Source organism: Lactuca saligna, chromosome 5, assembly GCF_052625555.1.
Source record: "Lactuca saligna cultivar CGN05327 chromosome 5, ASM5262555v1, whole genome shotgun sequence".
NCBI classification, from domain to species: Eukaryota; Viridiplantae; Streptophyta; class Magnoliopsida; order Asterales; family Asteraceae; genus Lactuca; species Lactuca saligna.
This window is the reverse complement of record NC_136421.1, coordinates 34,705,747-34,727,166: the sequence shown is the minus strand read 5'-3', so window position 1 is coordinate 34,727,166 and position 21,420 is coordinate 34,705,747.

The window sequence follows — 21,420 nt, the reverse complement described above, 5'->3', positions numbered from 1 at the left end:
AATTTTTATTTTTAATAAACTCGCGTACTACACGGGTCTCATACCTAGTAACTAATATATTATAAGATGATTAGGAAATACAAATTAAGTTTAATAGACTCAAAATAAACCAAATTAGTCGTACGATCGAAAAATTAAAAATTTAGGTAATTTTCTATTATATATAAGCCATGTAATCCATTTTCTTTTAAAACAAAAGATATGGGCAACATCTTTCGCTAACCTGCATTCTTTAGCATTGCTTAGAGGTAAATCAAATTCATTGCCTAAGTTGTCAGAAAAAGTAAGGGTTATTGTCACTGTAGCTCAATAAAGTTACGTATAATGGTTTAAATGGTCCCTCGTGACTATTTTTTTGTATTTTAAGGGCATAAACTTATTATTTCTTATTTTAAAAGGGCACTATTGAAAAAAATGAAGGGGTCACCTGGTGACCCCATCCTACCCAACAATTTTTTATTTCCCCCTCATATCCAAATAGATTAATTTAGTCCATGTCATTATCATGTGTGCATAGGACTTAATGAGAGATACTATACGTTTAAACCCCTCAACTGTCCCTTTCTAAAAGTTTCTTCTTTAACTTCCCCGCATCGAAATTTGTTGTTGATCTATTCTTCGGTCCTATCCTTTTCTTCAAGTGTTAGTCACTCAAATCAAGGAACTTTGTTGTTGTTATGGCCGTTTTCATGAAGATTGATCTACATTTTGTTGTAAGTTTTACTAGTTACCCCTCTATTATTTATGCAGATGGAGCAGAGCAAAGGTTTGATGACGTTGATTTTGATGGAATGGACAAGAAGGAATTTGTCGAGTTCCTTGAAAGATTCACATGTGAGATATGTGTGAATGTGTACTTTTGCATGCCCGATATTGTTTTCCTGGTGGATTAAGGTTTATCGCGAATGACATGGATTACATGGAACTAATCGAAGTAGGGTATGCTTCTGATTTTGTAATCGATGTATATATGGATCATCTTGGTGTTAATGTACATCAATTGTCACACCCCCGAACCTGGACAGCGAAAACGTCCGGGGGCGGACGACTTCGTGTATAGTATCATAATAATTGAATATGAATGAAACAAAGCAACCAAACATCATACATCAAAGATACACACTTACATAGTTTACATATTGAATTTGTTCATCAGTTACACAAAAGTAAGAAAGTAAAATTTCTTGAAGTTGCACCACTTGACCTCATAGTCGAGCTTATTACCTACTACTGGAATTCCTAAGAATACAAGTCGTTTTAAAAGTCGTCAACTAAAAAGTTGGTGAGTTCATAAGCAATTTTAAATAAAAATGGTTTTTGTACTTGTTTAGAATCGTTTTCATAGTGCATTCAAAAATCCAATATTTTCTAATAAGAAATGGTTTGAAATATTTGTATCCGATCTTATATTAATGCATGTGTGTTAATGTTTACAAAAATAGAAATATAATGATTTCCAGACAACCCGATGTTGTTTGCATTAATTAGATGATGCTGGAATCTCAATCCCTGTGGTTGAGTACCTATGTTATAGATTTCCGTTTTATCAAAAAGATGGTTTCCCGTTTTATCAAAGAAAAGAAATTAAGATGGTTTCCCGTATATCTTACAACGTTAATTCCTCTAAGTGAGTCGTTATAACCATACATGATAGTGACTAATTCGCCTATCATGGCATTTTCTAAATGTTGGTTTTGATCAAGATTTTGTCACCCTAGACTGGCCTAGTCTAACTGTAGCGAACAACTCAGGTGTGGGGGAGTCACCCCCGTTAGGAGACTCTGATTATAACTACAGGCTACGGCCATACACTCAGTGGTGTCAACCAATAGGTATCACTAGATCCTTAATCGAAGTTTACACGAAAAAAAGAACACATATAAAACTCATTCCCAGGCCCAATAAACATGAAAGTGGACCACTAATCGAAGTTTACACGGATAAAAGAAAGAAGAACACATATAAAACTCATTCACAGGCCCAATAAACATGTAAGTGGACCATTAAGGCCCACTATACGTGTTTATTATTTCTAGGCTCAAAAGGAATATGAATGTCTATCCTGAGCCCAATATACATGTAAAAGGACACTAGGGCCCACTAAACATGTATATTATTTTCGAGCCCAATAAGGATATGGATGTCTATCCTGAGCCCAATATACATGTTAAAGGACACTAAGGCCCACTAAACATGTATAAAACCGAAAACAAGGGGGTATGAAGCTCACCTTTGGGGGTTTTGAGATGTTGATGAAGAGGAAGATGGAACTTTGAACCTAGCTTGAGTTTTTGGTGAGATCTCAAAATGGTGGTGGATCTAAGAGAATAAAACCGGAAATAAAGTGGATTTTAAGGAAAGATCTTAGCATATAATGGAGTAAAACACTTGAGTTTTAGTCTAGAACTTACCAAGTGATGAAGGCTTGAAGAGAACTTGAAACACACTAGTAACTCATGATTTTTGAAGAAGGAAGGGAGAGAGTTTCTTAACTTTTTGAGAGAGAATAAACTAAGAGTTTGATTTTGGAAATGAAAAGTGAAAAGGTAATTGTGGTGGTTTGGCCAAATTTAGGAAGGAGAAGGAGAAAAATTAGTGTATAATGCATGTTGGTTAATATAAGTGTGCCTAGATGTATGGTGTGTATACATTGATATATGATGTATAATATGGAGGTGTCATTGGTACTAACCACCATTCTTCCACCCCCCCCCCCCCCTTTTTTTTTCTTTTTTTTAACTCAAACCTTAATCGGCCCAAGGTTGGCCCAAATAGAAGATCCAATGACAAATTGTGGCCTGTTAATGCTAAAATATGGTTTTTCAGCCCCTTAAAGCCCAAAGGAGGGGTTAGCAGCCCATTTGGACCCAATAAGGGTTTTAATTTGAGATTTAGGCCCAAAAATGATTGGGTTTGGCTTGTTGGATCGAGTTTTGGGTTTGAATCATAATATGTGAAAGTATGAACTAAAATGACATTGGAGTTTTAAATTTCGCTAGATGAGATTTTGTAAGTTTACATGGAGGAATCATCTTGTACACGGATTATGATCTAACCCTAAATTTGCTAGTTGTGACATCAATGGATTTTTGAAGAGCAAGTAGAAGTTGGCAGTTCTTTAGACCAATTATCTGGTGCAAATGAAGATCATGAAGAAGTTCACAGTCATATAGATATAGATGATGGAATCGAAATACAAGATTTACATGGTGGTATGGATGATATCCTAGGTCCAAACGAGGATTTGCAAGGTGAGCAAGATGATGGCATTCACATGGAAGTGGACAATGAACTTGATGAGTGCATTCCTATGAACAAGACAAAGGATGATGAGTTTTTGAGTAAGTTGTGCCCAAAGGAGCAAGTCACCCCCCACGGTCCACCTCGTGAAGATACATATGATCCACCACGAGAAGATGAGGTAATTTCTACTGACCAGGCTATTTACAAGGCTAAAAAGTCCTCCATCGTAAAATCACTATTTACGCTTCCCGGTGTCGTGTCGGTTCCATCGCAAAACTTCGACGGGTCATAACTTCTTCGTTATAACTCGGATTTCGACGCTATTTATATGTACAGAAACATTGTGACATATTCTAAAACTTGGTTAAGGTTATTTTTTCTAAGTAATTTTTTGTCGAAAAGTCATTTTCGACCCCTATTACCTCTAAATTGACTAGCCCGGATTTACGAGCGTTGCAATTATCTCCGCCTTAGGATGATTACGTACAAGAATCATCAACGAAACAGAGCTCGTATAATGACTCCATACGTCATCTATTCATCCTAGGTAATAATTATAACTTCTATATTCCTTCAAGTCTATCTCTTAGACTCATTGACTGTAAGCAGTACTCGATCGTGCACCTGCTCTCTACCTCAGGCTAGACTCCAAATTATGACCTTCAAGTCACAATCTCGATCCTTACTGGATAAGAACTTGAGATAAGTTCTTTTATTACTACTATGGATCTCTGTGTCATATTCTAATGACCTATCATCGTATGTTGCAAAGCTTTAGACTTAGGTCTCTTAGAGTCAAACTCCAAAACATAGTATACCTTCCTTCATGTTCTAATGTGATACGATCACATTTCAATATGTAGCATTTCTAGCTACCAACTTCTTTAACAATCATCGCGATACTTCTACTGATCGCCCTGGGTTAGCTTTCATTTCAATCTTTTGGTTTAAGTTAGATGCTACATCGAACTTGGTTCTCTGAACCACGTAACATACTCATCGTATTCAGACTCAATTTGATATGACCACTAGGGTCAGAATAACAACAATCTTCTTAGTCATTACCGAAACGATGGTAACGACATGCTTGAATAAAACATACTCAATTATTGGCTTCTTGGTAACCTTGTGACTTTCCCTGATCCAAGCGTGAGTCATGTGCTTCCGGTAGTATATGCATCTACCACCTTTCACACCTACTCATACTCGTCCCAAGTATTGTCTCGCAGTTTTCCAAGTCACCATATAGTAAAAATCACATAACAGTTTAACACATCAGATAACAAAACGAGGGATTTATTATTTCTTGAATTATTACATAGGTGTTCAAGTTCACCTTAGACTATGCCTCTAATAGGATACATCATACGATACTATGGCTACTGCATAACTTGATCTTCAGATATGAAGTCCTCATCCTTGATTCCTCGCATGTTTTTTTGCTTCGTCGAGGATCATGTGAAATCCCCTTGGCCTTGGTGGTGTTTCTGGTCTTGCTGCTTTATTTTTCCTCGGGCAGTCCCTAGAAATATGCCCTTCTTTGTTACATCCATAACACACCTTCTTGTTGGATGCACACTTACTGGCGTAATGCCCTGTCTTTCCATATTTGTAGCAAGTCACATCCTCGCCACATTTCCCGAAGTGCTTCTTTTTACACTTCTTGCACCACTTGGTTTCACCTCCTCCTCCTTCTTCATTCTTTGAGAATTTCCCTTTTTTGTTGGATTTTGAAGATCCTTCATGCTTCCTTTTCTCGCCAACTTCAGCTCTCTCCAGACCTTTTTCCATAATCTGGGTCTCAACATTCCTGGCTGCCCAGATGGCAGCTTTCAAAGTGGTTGTTTGCATAACCATTGGACCAAAGTCTGCTGGTAATCCATGGGCAAACTTGTTAACCTTGGAGAGTTCGGTTGGGACTAGGTAAGGAACAAGCTTCATTTTCTCCGTAAAACTTGCAGCATACTCGATGACACTCATCCTTCCCTTCTTTAGATTCTGGAACTCATTGTTGATCTCCAGAAGATCCTGCTCAGAGCAGTACTGCATTTTTAACTGCACCAGAAAATCTTCCCACGACATCTTGCTCGCTTCTTATTTGGGCATCGAATCAGCTAGTAGCTTCCACCAACTTAGTACTCCATATTTCAACAGAGGAACCGCGAGAGCGGTCTTTTGCCTGTTGCTACACTCGCAACTCTCAAACATCATCTCCATCTCGGAGATCCAGTTCATGACTTCCAACGCCTGTCGGGCTTCCAGATAGACTCAGTGGTTTGGATGCCATGAAATCCTTGTATTTGCATCCACGTCCGTCATTTCCTCCATCCTGGTGGTTTTGCCTAACTATCGGTGGGTTGGCTTGACCAACTGTTCCACTATAGTTTCCCTCCTTAGCCCACCCTTCGTTCAACTCGGGCTGTTCGATCTGTATGGTCGCTTCCTCTCGATTTTGCTGGAGCAAACGTCTGGTTTCCTCCGTTTGACGATCCAACATCGCCTGGATTATCGCTTGCACTCCGGCCATCGTTATTGGCTCAACAATGGCTACCACAACCGGTATTTTCACAATCACTAGGGGTTGTCTTCGATTCCCATTTGTATTCACGTTTTCGCTACGGGTCCTTGCCATCTTGATCTATACACCGAATAAGGTGAATCTAGATCTTTATTTAGGATTGACGTTTAAATCATCTTTATCACTCTGAAACATTTATATGCTAGTTCTAATATCGTATTCGTACGTTTAGAATCCTAAACACATAAGGTTTCCAGATCCGGTCGGCAACAAACCATAGATCCGATCAAACTGTAACATAACAAATCATTTAGCACGTAAAAGCAATTTAGGCATCATTCCTAAAATAAGCTAGTGGTCACACCTCACAATCATCGCTTAGCATTCTAAGTTTAAGTCTAGAAATTTCCGACAAATTCCTAGTTCGCTTAAACTAATGCTCTGATACCAACTTTGACATCCCCATTTTCACGGCCAGAAAAGACCGATTTTGTTTATGTTTTATAAAAATCAGAGTACTTCTTTTCATAAAAATGTTGCGGAATTTTTTCCCAGAAAAATACGATAAATACGTTATCAAAATATTTTCGAAGAAATGTATTTATTCATTTAAAAACGTTTGGGATGTCATTGTCAATACAGAAACAAAAGCATAAACAGAACTTACATTTATTTACACTAGCGATCTACATCTCTTTAATCTCTTAGTGTAATGTGACTTCATATCAACACCTGTTATATAAATAAACTGAGTGGGTCAGGTTGGGAAACCTAGTGAGTACATAGGGTTTTCAACCCACAATAATATAATTATTATGTTTAAACAATTAAACAATCAACCCAATTACCCATCCCCATTATCTTCTTTACTCTTAAGGATTTATCCTAAGAGTCATCTATTCTACATTCGTTTATTCTGAAGTCCCTTACTTCCAGGGTTATAGGATTGTCACTAAATCCATAGCTGCCAATGTTCGTTCATAAAGCTCTAATTCCATAGCTGCTATAGTCTATTCATCGGGTACTAAATCCATAGCTACCAGTGTTTATCTAATAGGTACTAAGTCCATAGCTACCAATTCTTTAACAGGTACTAAATCCATAGCTATCGGTGTTTGTCCAATAGGCACTAAGTCCATAGCTGCCGATGTTTATTAGTTAGGCACTAAGTTTATAGCTGCCAATGTTTACTCACATCATCTTTTATCTCTCATCATTCATATACCCGTATCATACCCAACATATTTGTGTATATAAAATACGTATACAGTTTAAATCATCTAAAACATGTATAAAAACGTTCATCCAACATAGAGAACAAGTATACAGATAATATGCACACATAGCACATAGTTTATATAAAATACTTCATATCTATGTGTAAGATGAAAGTAACTATGCACTCACTTGAAAAGGTGGTGATTCCGAACTCAGACAACGCTTCACTTCTTGAAAAAAAATAATTTCCTTCGACGAAACCTAGTATTATTACCACTAGAGTTTAGTCTATTATTCACCGAGACTAATTAATAGTATAGCTATTATTACTATTATATAACCGTTAAATAATACTTATATAACCCATAATAATAGTCCAATTACTTATTATATGTTCTTAATAACGTTAATTTAATTAAATAAAAACTATATTAAAAATAGCGTAGGCGTAGCTCACTTACAGCGGGTTTTATAGAACACCAGACTTTACTTGGAGCAGCATTCCCATGCGGAAAAGCTCTTCTTCTCGGAGCCATCGAGCACTCAGAGGCTTCCGCCTCGTGCTAGGGAGGTTCCCTAGGCTTTTCGGGGGGTTTCGGGGCTAGAGAGAGGTTCTAGAGAGAGAGTAAAGAGAAGAAAGAATGATAAAGGTGTGAAGAAAATGAGGGTGAGAGAGGTTCTATTTATAGGGTGAAAATGGCTGAACTTGGTGCCACATGTCACCATCTAGTGGCAAGAATTGGGGAGAAAGCAATGGCCAAGATTGTGCCACAGCACCCATTTTCGCACAACATACTTCCAACTTCTAAAATCCGTAACTTTCACATACGTCCTCCGTTTTTGATGTTCTTTATATCCACGCGTAGTTAAAAATAAAATCTACAACTTTCATTTTGACTCCGTCGGCTAATGCTCGACCGATCTTAAATTTAACAGTACGAGGCGTTTAGACTGTTAAATGACCTCGAAGAATTCGTAACTCCTTCATACGGACTCTGTTTTCGTCTGTCTTTTTACTGTCAAGTTCCTATTAATGAGATCTTCAACTCTCATTTAAGTCACATAAGCCAAAAACTGCTCGAACTAAAATTCGAGTTTCGGGCCGGGCACTACTAAGCCGAATCTTAGAAAAATCATAATTTCTTCATACGAAGTCAGATTTGGGCGTTCTTTTTATGGATTTTCTCGATTTAACATATTCTACAAATTTCGTTTAGATCACTAAGGCTAAAAAGTCCTCCATCGTAAAATCACTATTTACGCTTCCCGGTGTCATGCCGGTTCCGTCACGAAACTTCGACGGGTCATAACTTCTTCGTTATAACTCGGATTTGCTCTTTATATGTACGGAAATGTTGTGACATATTCTAAAACTTGGTTAAGATTATTTTTTTCTAAATAATCTTTTGTGAAAAAGTCATTTTCGAGCCCTATTACCTTTAAATTGACTAGCCCGGATTTACGGGCGTTGCAGCAATCAACAGGAAATTTCATACAAATATTACGGAGTCGGGATTGATTGAAAGAAAATCGAGAAATAGAAGGATATCACAAAAAATACATGAAATTTATTAATATATTCCAATATATCGTGCAAATAAATCTTTGTACCTTAAAATCTTTCAATGATCAGAGTTTTACCACTAACTATTGCCCTCACTGTTGAATAAAAGCTTCACTTACACTCTATCTCTCTTATCTCTTTTGTTCTCACACTTCGGAAAGGAGGAAAGGATTTCGACAAACAACCCAATGATTGCAACCCTCCTTTGTTCTCCGATCACCACAACCAAACACCCCATCATAACTGCTACTAGACCCGATCCTCTTCTACCTTTTCTTCCCCAGCTTTCCAGAAAAACCGAACCAGAAGAAAGGAGGCCATTGCCTCCGACCTAAAATCCATCTCACCACTGCTATCGACGACTATGACTTCAAATCAGATTGAAGATCATCAGTCTTAGCGACAAACCCTCCGCCGAAGTCCCCTTGTCACTGATTTTGGCTTCCTCTTTATCGATTGAACATCATAGAATGAAACATCCCAAATCAGGTATGCTTTATGGACCCTAACCTTTGGGCGATTGTCAACTTTGGTCCCTAAAGGAAAAGAGTGGATGACGAGTACGCGGGGAGTACTAGGGTGAACGCTCGGCGTACTCGTGCACATGCTGATTGCCAAGGATTGCCCGTTACACGAGGCGTACCAATGTGTACGCGGGGCATACCCAGCCCAAACATGAAACCCTAATCTTTTGAGTGCCATCTATTTAAAGACCATTATGGCCTCTTTTCTGGCCACAATTTCCAGAGACTTAACTCCCAAAACCTTAAATCTCGTTCATATAGCAAGATAATGACTTGGAGGGCTTGTGCATTCTTGGACTTTTGAGTGAAAAGAAAGCTGTGGGAAGAGGAGGAGTTAGAGCTCAAGCTTTTGGATCTGAGTTTAGCAGTGGGGAAGACATCTTTTAGAGGTAAAAAGCTCCAAGCTTTCTCTCTTTTCTGTTTGTGTTTTGTATAGGGATGTTTTAGGGTTTTTGTCCCCCAAGTTGATAACTTTATGTGTTGATGAGCTACTAGAACCCGAGATCTATCCCTCGTTAGCTCATTAGGGGTTGCTATGTCACAAAAATCCAATCTTGGTCACTAAGAGCCGACCATGCTTGAGTTATGGGCTTTAAAATGTTGGAAATGGAGTGATTTGGGTGTTGGTGACTTTTACAGCCATGCAAAGGCTTAAAGTTACCGAAATTATGGAATAAGAGGCTTAGGGATAGTCAGATATGAAAGTTGGATGTGTGTCTTAACCTTTTAAGACCAACAATCTAAAGAAGTATGAAACTGGGATTTACTCGGGGTGTAATCCGAGTACTCGCAACGTAGGGGGTCGTGTTCCCCGATTCTGTGAAGTCGCTGGGTACACCCATCGTACAGATTTGGTACGTGCAGCGTAACCCGAAGGGTTGACTTTTGTTGACTTTTAGGGTTTAGTCAATGATTGGATCTTGGAGCCATAAGAGGGGTAAAATGGTCTTCTACCCTTCTGAGAGAACTTAGAGAGGGATTAGTCTAGCCTTTGAAAATTGTATTGATTAGAGTAATTATTTCATGTAATTAGGTAGAGGCTAGATAGTATTACCGAGTTTGAGATTTACCGAGTTACTCAAGGTGAGTCTTCTCACTATACTTTACCTAGAGTGCTAATTAGAGTTATGTGACAAAGTATCTTGTATGCTTTTTTATGATGTGATTTCTATATGATTTGTGCTATGTATGATTCAAAGTTTACAGAGTTAGGGCCGGAAGGTCCACAGAGTTAGGACTAGAGGGTCCACAAAGTTATGGGACTGGAGGGTCCCACTGATACACATTGACTAGAGGGTCATACAAAGTTATAGCTTCGAGTGGCTACTATGTGTTGTATGTGGTATTTTGGGTAACTCACTAAGCATCTGTGCTTACCGTGTTATGTGTTATGTGTTTTAGGTACCAGCGACGATCGCGGGAAGGCACCGACATGATCCGTACATACAGACAAATGATTTTATTTGTGATCTTGGGATATGTTTTGTTTGATAACAATTGTTGAACATGAGACTTAAGAATGTTTTTAACGATAACTATATTGTTTGAAAAGTGAAAAATTGTTTTGAAAATTTACATCATTACAAGTTGGTATCAGAGCCTTGGTTTGAGGGACTCGGATGCACCTTCAGGAGTATCTGAACTCAAATTGAGGATTTGAGAAATTTTTAACAATAAAGATTTTTTTTTCTAAAAGAGTAAAATGTTTTGACATGAGCAGAACAGAGCAGTGTGTACGATCAGCCAGTGCCCGAACGGTGATTTCCCAAAATACCCTTACATTATGTGTTATAAGATACGATATGATATGTTATGCTTGCTAGAGTAGGCTAGGTATTCATATTAGGACTAGAGTGGCCTAATTGCGATGCCTTAGCCTAGGAGATTACTGCTGCTATGAAGATGTTTGAGAGTGAGTAGGTAGCAGCGAGGAGCTTACGAGAGGTCTGCTGGAGAGTAGCTTATACATAGCAAGATTAGAGTACTTGTGATATGGGATCCTAGGAGGAGGACTTGGGGTGAATAATGATGCAGTGTGGATGGTAGTATGGGGCCCATACTACTAAAGACATCGGATCAGTACGCAGTCCAAGTAAGAATCCTTAGGGTACTAGGGAGCAAGTAGGGTTGATTGATTGAGTGCGAGTACACTCGAGCGAGTCTCTGATATTTTTGTGTTGTATTTCAGAGACATCATGGTGAGTATGCACCACACTCCAGAGAGCAGCGATGTCAGTGATGAGGAAATCCGCAAGATGATTCATGAGGAGGTGACTGCGGCCATACGAGCTGAGATACCGTAGATGTTTGGGTCTATCAAGACCACGTTGATCAAGAATTTTGATGAGCGGTACACTACTCTTACTGATGCTGCTGTTGATGCGGCCACCGCAACCGTCGCTGCTGCCAGGCCACAGGGAGGTGACTCCTTGCTATACCGAGAGTTCAGCAACATGAAGTTACCAGATTTTGATGGGACGCAAGATCCGATAGCAACGATGAGGTGGATTTATGACATTGAGGGATGCTTCTACACGTGTTCATGTCCGGAGCATCTAAGGGTACGGTTCGCACTGAACCAGCTTCGCTTGGGTGCGAACGACTGGTGGAAGTTTGTGACAACACACTTCACTTTTGCAGATCTTGCCGCGGTAACCTGGGAGAGGTTCACGACCATGTTTCATGATGAGTACATTCCCCCAGTGGAAAGGGAACGGTTGGCCCATGAGTTTTTGTCCCTCAAGCAGGTAACTGAGTCTGTTACTGTGATCACCAGGATGTTTCATGTGAGGGAGATGTTTTGCGCTGATCATGTGTCTACTGAGTAGGCACGCATGAGTCGATATCTGAGTATTCTGAGGAGATACATTTGCGAGTTCCTGGCAAACTCGACATACTGGATATTTTCCAAGCTCTAGGCAAATGCTCAAAAGAGGGAGATTGAGCTTGAGACTCAGGCCAGGGAGGAGGCGGAGTCTCAGGGGAGGGACTAGTGACTGGCATAGTCCCAACCGGAAGCCAAGCGAGCAAAGCTCGCCGATTCAAGATCACGGAACCAAAAGGGCCGCACTTGTGGCAAGTGCAGAAAGAGCCATGAGGGGATTTGTCGAGCGGGGTCTTGCTACAAGTGTGGCAAGGACAAAACATGGCTAAGGATTGCCCCAAGGGATTTGCAGCGTGCTTCCATTGCAACCAGACCAGCCATCGGAAGGCCAAGTGTCCACAGCTGCAGGGGTTGGCATAGGGAGCACCACAAGGATCTGCCCCTGTTGCCTTACGAGCTACTGAGAATCGGCTAGTGAGGGCCGAGACACCGAAGGCTCGTAGGAGAGCCTTCCAGTTGACAACAGAGGAGGTCCATGCAGCGCCCGACGTCATGGCTGGTATGTATTCTTTCATCTATTTATTTCGAGTTTAAGATATTATGCTTATATTATGGTATGCGTAGGTACTTTTCTTGTGAATTATGTATCTACTCTGGTGTTATTTGACTCGGGTGCAAGTCGATCTTTCGTATCATTAGCGTTTATTTAGCACATCAATATCCAACAAGAGGCGTTGAGTCAAATTCTACGAGTTTCTATAGCCGAATAGCGAGTAGTATATGTGACTGATGTGATTCACGGATGTGTACTCGAGATCTTCGGTGTTGAGTTCCTGATTGATCTAGTACCGATTGCGATGGGAGGTGTTTGTGTTATTGTAGGCATGGATTGGTTGAGTGGTTCAGAGCTGTTATAGATTATGAGCATCAGTTAGTGACTATACGAGACCCTAGTGGGGGAGTGCTCACAGTGTATAGAGAGGGTACCAGGACCGGATCAGCTTTCTATTTTTCCGCTCGAAGGAGGCAGAGTTTACAGTAGGGTTGTATGGGTTTCTTGGCGTATGTTATGGATATGCGGGTTGGTTGTCATAGACTGAGTTCTATTTCAGAGGTGCCGATAGTGTGTGAGTTCGCGGATGTTTTTCACGAGGATTTGCTGGGTGTGCCTCCAGAGAGACAAGTGGAGTTTCAGATTGACCTAATGCTGGGTGCGGCACCGATAGCCAAGGCACCTTATCGCCTTGCACCGCTGGAGATGCAGGAGTTATCCTCAAAGCTTTAGGAGCTGCTGGGGAAGGGCTTTATTCGGCCGAGTAGCTCGCCGTGGGGAGCACCGATCCTTTTTGGTAAGAAAAAGGATGGCTCACACCGGATGTGCATTGATTACCAGGAGTTGAGCAAGTTAACGGTCAAGAACCGTTATCCCTTACCGAGGATCGATGATCTGTTCGATCAGTTGCAAGGAGCATCTTGGTTCTCCAAGATTGATTTGAGGTCCGGATATCATCAATTCAGAGTGCATGATGAGGATATCCAGAAGATGGTGTTCAGGACTTGTTATGGGCATTACGAGTTCGTGGTGATGCCTTTTGGGCTCACCAATGCACCGACAACATTCATGGATCTCATGAACAGGGTGTGCAGGCCGATGTTGGATTGTTCGGTGATCGTGTTCATTGATGATATATTGGTGTATTCGAGATCCAGAGATCAGCATGAGTAGCATTTGAAGGAGATTCTCGGAGTTCTAAGATCGGAGAGGCTTTACATCAAATTATCCAAGTGCAATTTCTGGTTACGAGAGATCCAGTTCTTAGGGCATCTTGTCAACCAGAATGGGATATTGGTCGACCTGGCCAAGATTGAGGCCGTGATGAGATGCGAGGTGCCGAGATCCCCCACCGAGATCAATATTTTTTTGGGGTTGGCCGGCTATTACCAAAGATTTATCAGGGATTTCTCCAAAATTGATGTTCCTCTCACTAGGTTTACCCAGAAGGGCATGGATTTTAGTTGGGGTCCTGAGCAGCAGGCCTTATTCGACGCACTTCGCCAGAGATTATCCGAAGCCCCGGTGTTAGCCCTTCCAGAGGGGATGGAAGATTTTGTGGTGTATTATGATGCATCGATATCAGGGTTGGGTGTGGTGCTGATGCATAGAGGGCATGTGATAGCATATGCATCGAGGCAACTGAAGCCTCATTAGACGAGGTATCCGACCCACGATCTGGAGTTGGAGGTTGTGGTGTTCTTCCTCAAGATCTGGTGTCACTATTTGTACGGGGTTCAGTGTACTATATACACAGACCACAAGAGCTTGAAGTATTTGATGGTTCAGCCCAACCTGAATATGCGTTAGAGGATATGGTTAGATATGGTAAAGGATTATGATTGTGCGATCCTGTACCATCCGGGCAAGGCTAACTTTGTAGCCGGTGGACTGAGCTGGAGGGCGGAGAGTGCCCCGATACGAGACATTTGTATGAGGATGATGGTGATGACTCTGGTGTTGGATACCATTCGAGAGGCCCAGGCAGAGGCCGTGGGACCGGAGAACCACAAGATAGATGATCGGGCAGATATCTGATTTCGTTACTGATAGCTGAGGGCTTATGACCTTTCAGGGCCGGATTTGGGTGCTGTTTGGGGTCGGGGCACGTACCATTCAGATGGAGGAGGCATACAGGTCGAGGTTCTCGATCCATCCGGGGGCCACTAAGATGTATTTGGACCTGAAAAGAGACTATTGGTGGCCCTGTATGAAGAGAGATGTTGCGTGGTTCGTCGAGAGGTGCTTGACCTATCGTAGGGTTAAGGCTGAGCACCAGCGTCCGCATGGAAAGTTGCAGCCATTTGAGGTTCCTCAATGGAAGTGGGAACAAATATCTATGGACTTTATCACCAAATTGCCAAGAACCGCGATGGGTGTGTTGATGCAGTTTGGGTTATCATTGATCGGCTGAGGAAGAGCGCTCACTTCCTTACTATTAGTGAGAGCTCTTCTGCAGAGAGACTGGCAGAGTTGTATGTGAGGGAGGTTGTATCACGGCATGGAGTACCTATATTGATTGTGTCAAATCGAGATGTATGTTTCACTTCCAGGTTTTGGAAGAAGTTCCATGAAGAGTTGGGTACGAGGTTGCATTTCAGTACCGCTTACCACCCACAGACGGATGGGCAGAGTGGGAGAACGATTCAAACGCTTGAGGACATGCTTCGAGCATGTGTGTTGGACTTTGGAGGAAGTTGGGACACGTATTTGCCGTTGGCTGAGTTGTCCTATAACAACAGCCACCATTCGAGTATTGGTATGCCACCCTTCGAGTTGTTGTATGGGATGAGGTGTCGGACTCCCATTTGCTGGGGAAAGGTACGACAGCGAGTGATGGGCAGCACTGAGATAGTGCTTCAGAAGACAGAGCAGATACAACTGGTCAGACATAGGTTGTTGACAGCTTAGAGTTTCCAGAAGAGTTATGCGGATAGATGACAGTCCAAGCTTGAGTTTCAGGTTGGAGACTTCATACTCCTGAAGGTATCTCCTTGGAAAGAAGTGATACGATTCTGGAAGAGGGGCAAGTTGGGGCCCCCAGTACATTGGTCTGTTCAGGGTGACCGCGAGGGTGGGCAAGGTAGCATATCGTTTGGAGCTACCAGCAGAGTTGAGTCAGATACATGATACCTTCCACGTGTCTCGGTTGAGGAAGTGTATAACCGATGAGACGGCAGTAGTGCTGATGGAGGATATCCAGATAGATTCGAACCTGAATTATGTTGAGAGGCCAATCGCAATTTTGGATCGAAGGATGATGGTTTTGAGGAACAAGGAGGGGCCCCTGGTTCGGGTACAGTGGCAACATCGAAGAGGGTGTGAGCTGACTTGGGAGCCGCATTCGGAGCTATTCTCGGCATTACACTTCGAGGAAGAAGTTTGATTCTAGTGGGGGAGAATTGTAACATCCCAAAGCAGGTATGATTTATGGACCCTAACCTTTGGGCGATTATCAACTTTGGTCCCTTAAGGAAAAGAGTGGATAACGAGTACGCGGGGCGTACTGACGTGTACGCTCGACGTACTCGTGCACATATTGATCACGGAGGATTACCTGGTACATGGGGTGTACCCGACCCAGACTTGAAACCCTAATCTTTTGAGTGCCATCTATTTAAAGACCACTATGGCCTCTTTTCTGGCCACAATTTCCAGAGACTTAACCCCTAAAACCCTAAATCTCATTTGTATAGAAAGAGAGTGACTTGGAGGGCTTGTTGGTGCATTCTTGGACTTTTGAGTGAAGAGAAAGCTTTGGGAAGAGGAGGAGTTAGATCTCAAGCTTTTGGATCTGAGTTTAGCAGTGGGGAAGACATATTTTGGAGGTAAAAAGCACCAAGCATTATCTCTTTTCTGTTTTGTTTTGTATGGGGATGTTTTGGGGTTTTTGTCCTCCAAGTTGATAACTTTATATGTTGATGAGCTACTAGAACCCGAGATCTATCCCATGTTAGCTCATTAGGGGTTGCTATGTCACAAAAATCCAGTCTTGTTCACTAAGAGCTGACCATGCTTGAGTTATGGGCTTTAAAACGTTGGAAATGGAGTGATTTGGGTGTTGGTGACTTTTACAGCCATGCAAAGGCTTAAAGTCCCCGACTTTATGGAATAAGAGGTTTAGGGAAAGTTAGATCTAAAGTTGGATGTGTGTCTTAACCGTTTAAGACCCAAAATCTAAAGGAGTATGAAACTGGGATTTACACGGGGAGTAATCCCAATACGCGCAACGTAGGGGTGTCACGTTCTCCGATTCAGTGAAGTCGCCGGGTATGCCCAGTGTACAGATTTGGTATGCGCAGCGTAACCCGGAGGGTTGACTTTTGTTGACTTTTAGGGTTTAGTCAATGATTGGATCTTGGAGCCATAAGAGAGGTAAAATGGTCTTTTACCCTTCTGAGAGAACTTAGAGAGGGATTAGTCTACCTTTGAGTGTTGTATTGATTAGAGTAATTATTCATGTGATTAGGCGGAGGCTAGACAGTATTACCGAGTTACCCGAGGTGAGTCTTCTCACTATACTTTACCTAGAGTGGTAATTAGAGTTATGTGATAGAGTAACTTGTATGCTTTTGTATGATGTGATTTCTATATGATTTGTGCTATGTATGATTCAGAGTTCATAGAGTTAAGGCCGGAAGGTCCACAAAGTTAGGACTAGAGGGTCTACAAAGTTATTGGGCTGGAGGGTCCCACTGATACGCATTGACTAGAGGGTCATACAGAGTTATAGCCTCGAGTGGCTAATATGTGTTGTATGTGGTATTTTGGGGAACTCACTAAGCATCTATGCTTACCGTGTTATGTGTTATGTGTTTCAGGTACCAGCGACGATCACGGGAAGGCGCCTACATGATCCGTACATATAGATAGATGATCTTACTTGTGATCTTGGGATATGTTTTATTTGATAACAATTGTTGAACATGAGATTTGAAAATGTTTAAACGAGAACTGTATTATTTGAAAAGTGAAAAATTGTTTTGAAAATTTACATCCGCTGCGAGAGCAACCCCCTCGCCACCGTTGCTATTGATGATAGCCATCGCTACGCTGATGGTCTCCAATCTTTCTTGCCGTGCCCATCAAGTTGTTGTTGTTCCTTTGGTTCACTACTGATAATGATGAATGCAAACGCAAGGGGAGTCGTCGGAGATCGATCTCTCCGTCTATCCTCGTAATTTGATCCACCATTGCCGTACCACCTTGATTTCTGCCTGTGTTTGTCCTCAGTTTTCACCCATCCCATACTAGATCAGTTGAAGAAGACGATGCGTGAATCCCTTTTTGCTATATTTGGAGATTATGGCAAAATCAGTACCTGCAATTATAGTTTTAGATAAAAATCAGCAATTTGACAGAAATCCTTACAAGTTAGGTCCCATTTGACATAGTCATTACAAAAATCGTCCCTATACTGTTTTAAAAGAGCAAAATTGTCCCTTTTTAATTAACTTATCACGAACTAGTCCTTAAGTTAATTAAATTACAAAAATAATTTTTTTATAAAAATATAAAGTATTTCAAAACAAGTCCCTTTGACTTAAAATATTATAAAAATAGTCCCAAACCTTGTTTTGACTCAGAAAGATGTTAAGATACTGTTTCTCTTGTGAAGCTTCACCAAAACCGAGCTTAGATCGAGATCACACATCGAATGTGAGTTTCGATGGCCCCTCATTTACAGTTTTAATATTGGGGGAGAATATATATGTGCCTATTAAAGTTTTGATGATCATCATGTTTTATACACATAATAGCATCATACTTTATTATTGGTCAAAAGCTTAATAAATAGCAATCTAAAATGTTATAAACCATTAATAAACTATACAAGTTAAATTAGATTGCTAAAAGATAATATGATTACAGTTTGTCATGATTAATAATATGAATATTAAGAAAAATTACGAGATTACAAGTAGAGAGCTATAAATGACATAATTATCCCTCGTTGTGATATATTAATTAATAATATTAAAAATCACAAGATTTTGGAATAATAGCTATGATAACACACGTTAAGATTAAAAGTAAATAAAATGACGATTTTATATGTATAAGTTAAAGTAGATCACGGAGGCGTGAAAAGATATAAAAATGACCAAAAATATTATTTGCAATTAAATGAAAGTACATTGTTATAATTGGTGGAAAAGTCAAATTTATGAAATTATATAATTAATAGTTAAGGATATCCAAAAATTATCTCTTAATATATATATAAGTTATGTAAAAATGAATATAAAATTATATTTTCATACTAATTATAAAAACATAACTCATTTTACTAAGTTATGGAGTTCTATTGCAATAAATAACGTGATCGACTTCAAGACTTAAGAGTCGTTAGTTATGAATTATTGTATTTATAAATATCATGAGAATTATCGGTTTCACGTTGGTTGAAACTTGGAAAATATTGTATAAGCACCCATTATGCTGCCCAAATTTCGACATAATAGACAATAGGAAATTTGGAAATCCATTAAGTCTTATGAATCCCGAATACTAAAAGACTTAAATCAAAATCATTCCTAAACATCAAAGAATTATAAGTACCTAAGAGTCTTGTATCGGAAAGTTTAGGATTAGGATGTCTAGACATATTGCTTGGATCCATCACACCCATGGGACATTCTATATGAGTTACGCTTGTTCTAAAAGCTTTATGAGTTAGGATCATTTCCTAAGTTGCATGGGCTATGTTTGTTATCACACCTAGACCGTACATCATAGAAAAAATCCTCTATATCATAACTATTAATTCATATGGAACGAGGAATGTCGAGTATAAGTTTTGTATCACATACTTATACGGGTTGACATCCTACAATTGGTTGCTAGCTACAACCATCGGCTGACGATTCGAGCATTAGTTTTGGCGTTTCCTTCACTAATTATTTCATTACGTCATGAAAAATGTGGTGTGGTCTTTCAACACAACTTTTCAGTGTTGGTGCAAAAGTGTTCATCACAGTTCAGTTATGAGCTCATTATAGATCCCGAATTTGCCTTGTTACTGTATAGAATTGATATTGGATTTATACAGTGTAATGACCTAAAATTTTAAAGAAAATTTTCACTTTTAGTTAATAAAACATAATTGCATAAACCATGAAATCCCAACATAATTGTTTTCAAATCAATGATTCATTACAACTTAATCAAATCATCAGAGTGTCCCCAAGCCCTAATAGTGAATGAGAGAGATAGAGTGCACGGCGCGCCATCACACATTGCCCTTGCCCTTGGGCTCATATGTACCTGAAACAAGTAAAAAACCTGTAAGCAAAACACTTAGTGAGTTCCCCAGAGCATACCACAAACTACACATACACATATCCTGTTAGCTAATTAAAGCTACACATATATCACATAAGCCATGTATACATTAAACCTGTAATAGTTCCATAGGCTACCCCACATGGTCTTTACCTAGGACTGCCATGGGGTACCCTACATGGTCTTACATCCAATGCCATGGGCTACCCCACATGGTGTAACAGCCCGTCATTTCAAGTCAGTAAAAATCGAGTCCTGTAACCTCTTCGAGAAAGGAATTAGAATATCATCGAAAAATGAAGTATTCAAAAACTCTATTTGGAGTACTCTATGTGGTAAGTATCGTCTTAAGGTTTCCAAACATATAAATAACACAAAAATCCGAGTTATAACGAAGAAGTTATGACCATTCTAAGTTTTCCGACAAAAACCGGTAATACGAAGTTACGTAAAAACGCAAAGTTTCAATAAAACACTTTCTGACCTTGGGTGTCTAAATGAAAGTCATAGATATCGTTAAACTACAAAGATGCATAAAAAGAACGCTCAAATCGGACATCGTATGAAAAAGTTATGAATTTTTAAAGAAATTCCTTAATCACGTCATTTTAATAAATAAATAATAAAAATAATTTCGGAATTTGCCAACGAAATCTAAATGAAAGTTGTAGATCGTAGTCTCACCTTCGTGGGGATATAAAGAACGTCGAAAACGGAGTTCGTAGGAAGGAGATATGAATTTTTGAAGTTTGATAAATAATTTATATATAATTTTTATTAAAAACTCGGTATTATCCGAAGGGGAGTCAGCCTAGGGCCGTAGTACGCACCGCGTACTCGAGGCCACGGCCTCGGATCGTCCACGTCGCCCCTATGCGAGCCTACCCCCCCCCCCCCCCCCCCCCCCCCCCCGCGTCCCATCCGAAGCGTTGCAGCCGAGGATGCGGTCAGCAGTGACGTCCCGTACGCGCCACGTACGGGAGTACGCCCCGCGTACGAGGGCCTTCCAGCCCCCTATAAAAGGGTGCGAGGGATTTCGGAAAAATTGCTCATTCACTCTCCTTTTTCTTGCGTTTTACCTCGTTTTCTGTGCTCGCACTACCCCGAAGCCCTGGTCATTTTGTGCAAGTCCCGAAGGTCGATTTTACTCCCGACAAATCCCAAGAATCCCGAGGAAAATCCATTTCCCGAGACGAAAATCTGCCCGGTTTTCCATCTTGTTATCTTCAAACTTTCAAGTGAGTTCATACCCCTTTCAAACACACTTTAAATACATTTTAAATGGTTTTATACTCTTTTAGGGGGGAATACAAGTAAACATACGGTTATTATCGTGTATTTTATAAAGTTTCGCTTCGCTCGTTTTACCGAATAAATCACTTGGAACTCATTATTATTATGGAAAATTCTTGTCATACCTTGTGTGCATTAGACTTATGCAAAGTATATAATGATTTCAAAGTACCTTTCATTGTTAAGTCGTTTTATACATTCTAAAAACTTATGATTTATGCTTGTTCAAACATTGTGAAAAAAAAAGGATAAACTTTGCATACAAAAACTATCACTTTAATACAGGCTTAGTTGAGAATCCATTAGACGTGTATATCTTCAAACGTTACTTTTCTTTATTAGAAAGTAATGCTGCAAGTCCTGTCTATAACCAGAGTCTCCCGTTCGGAGAATGTGTCA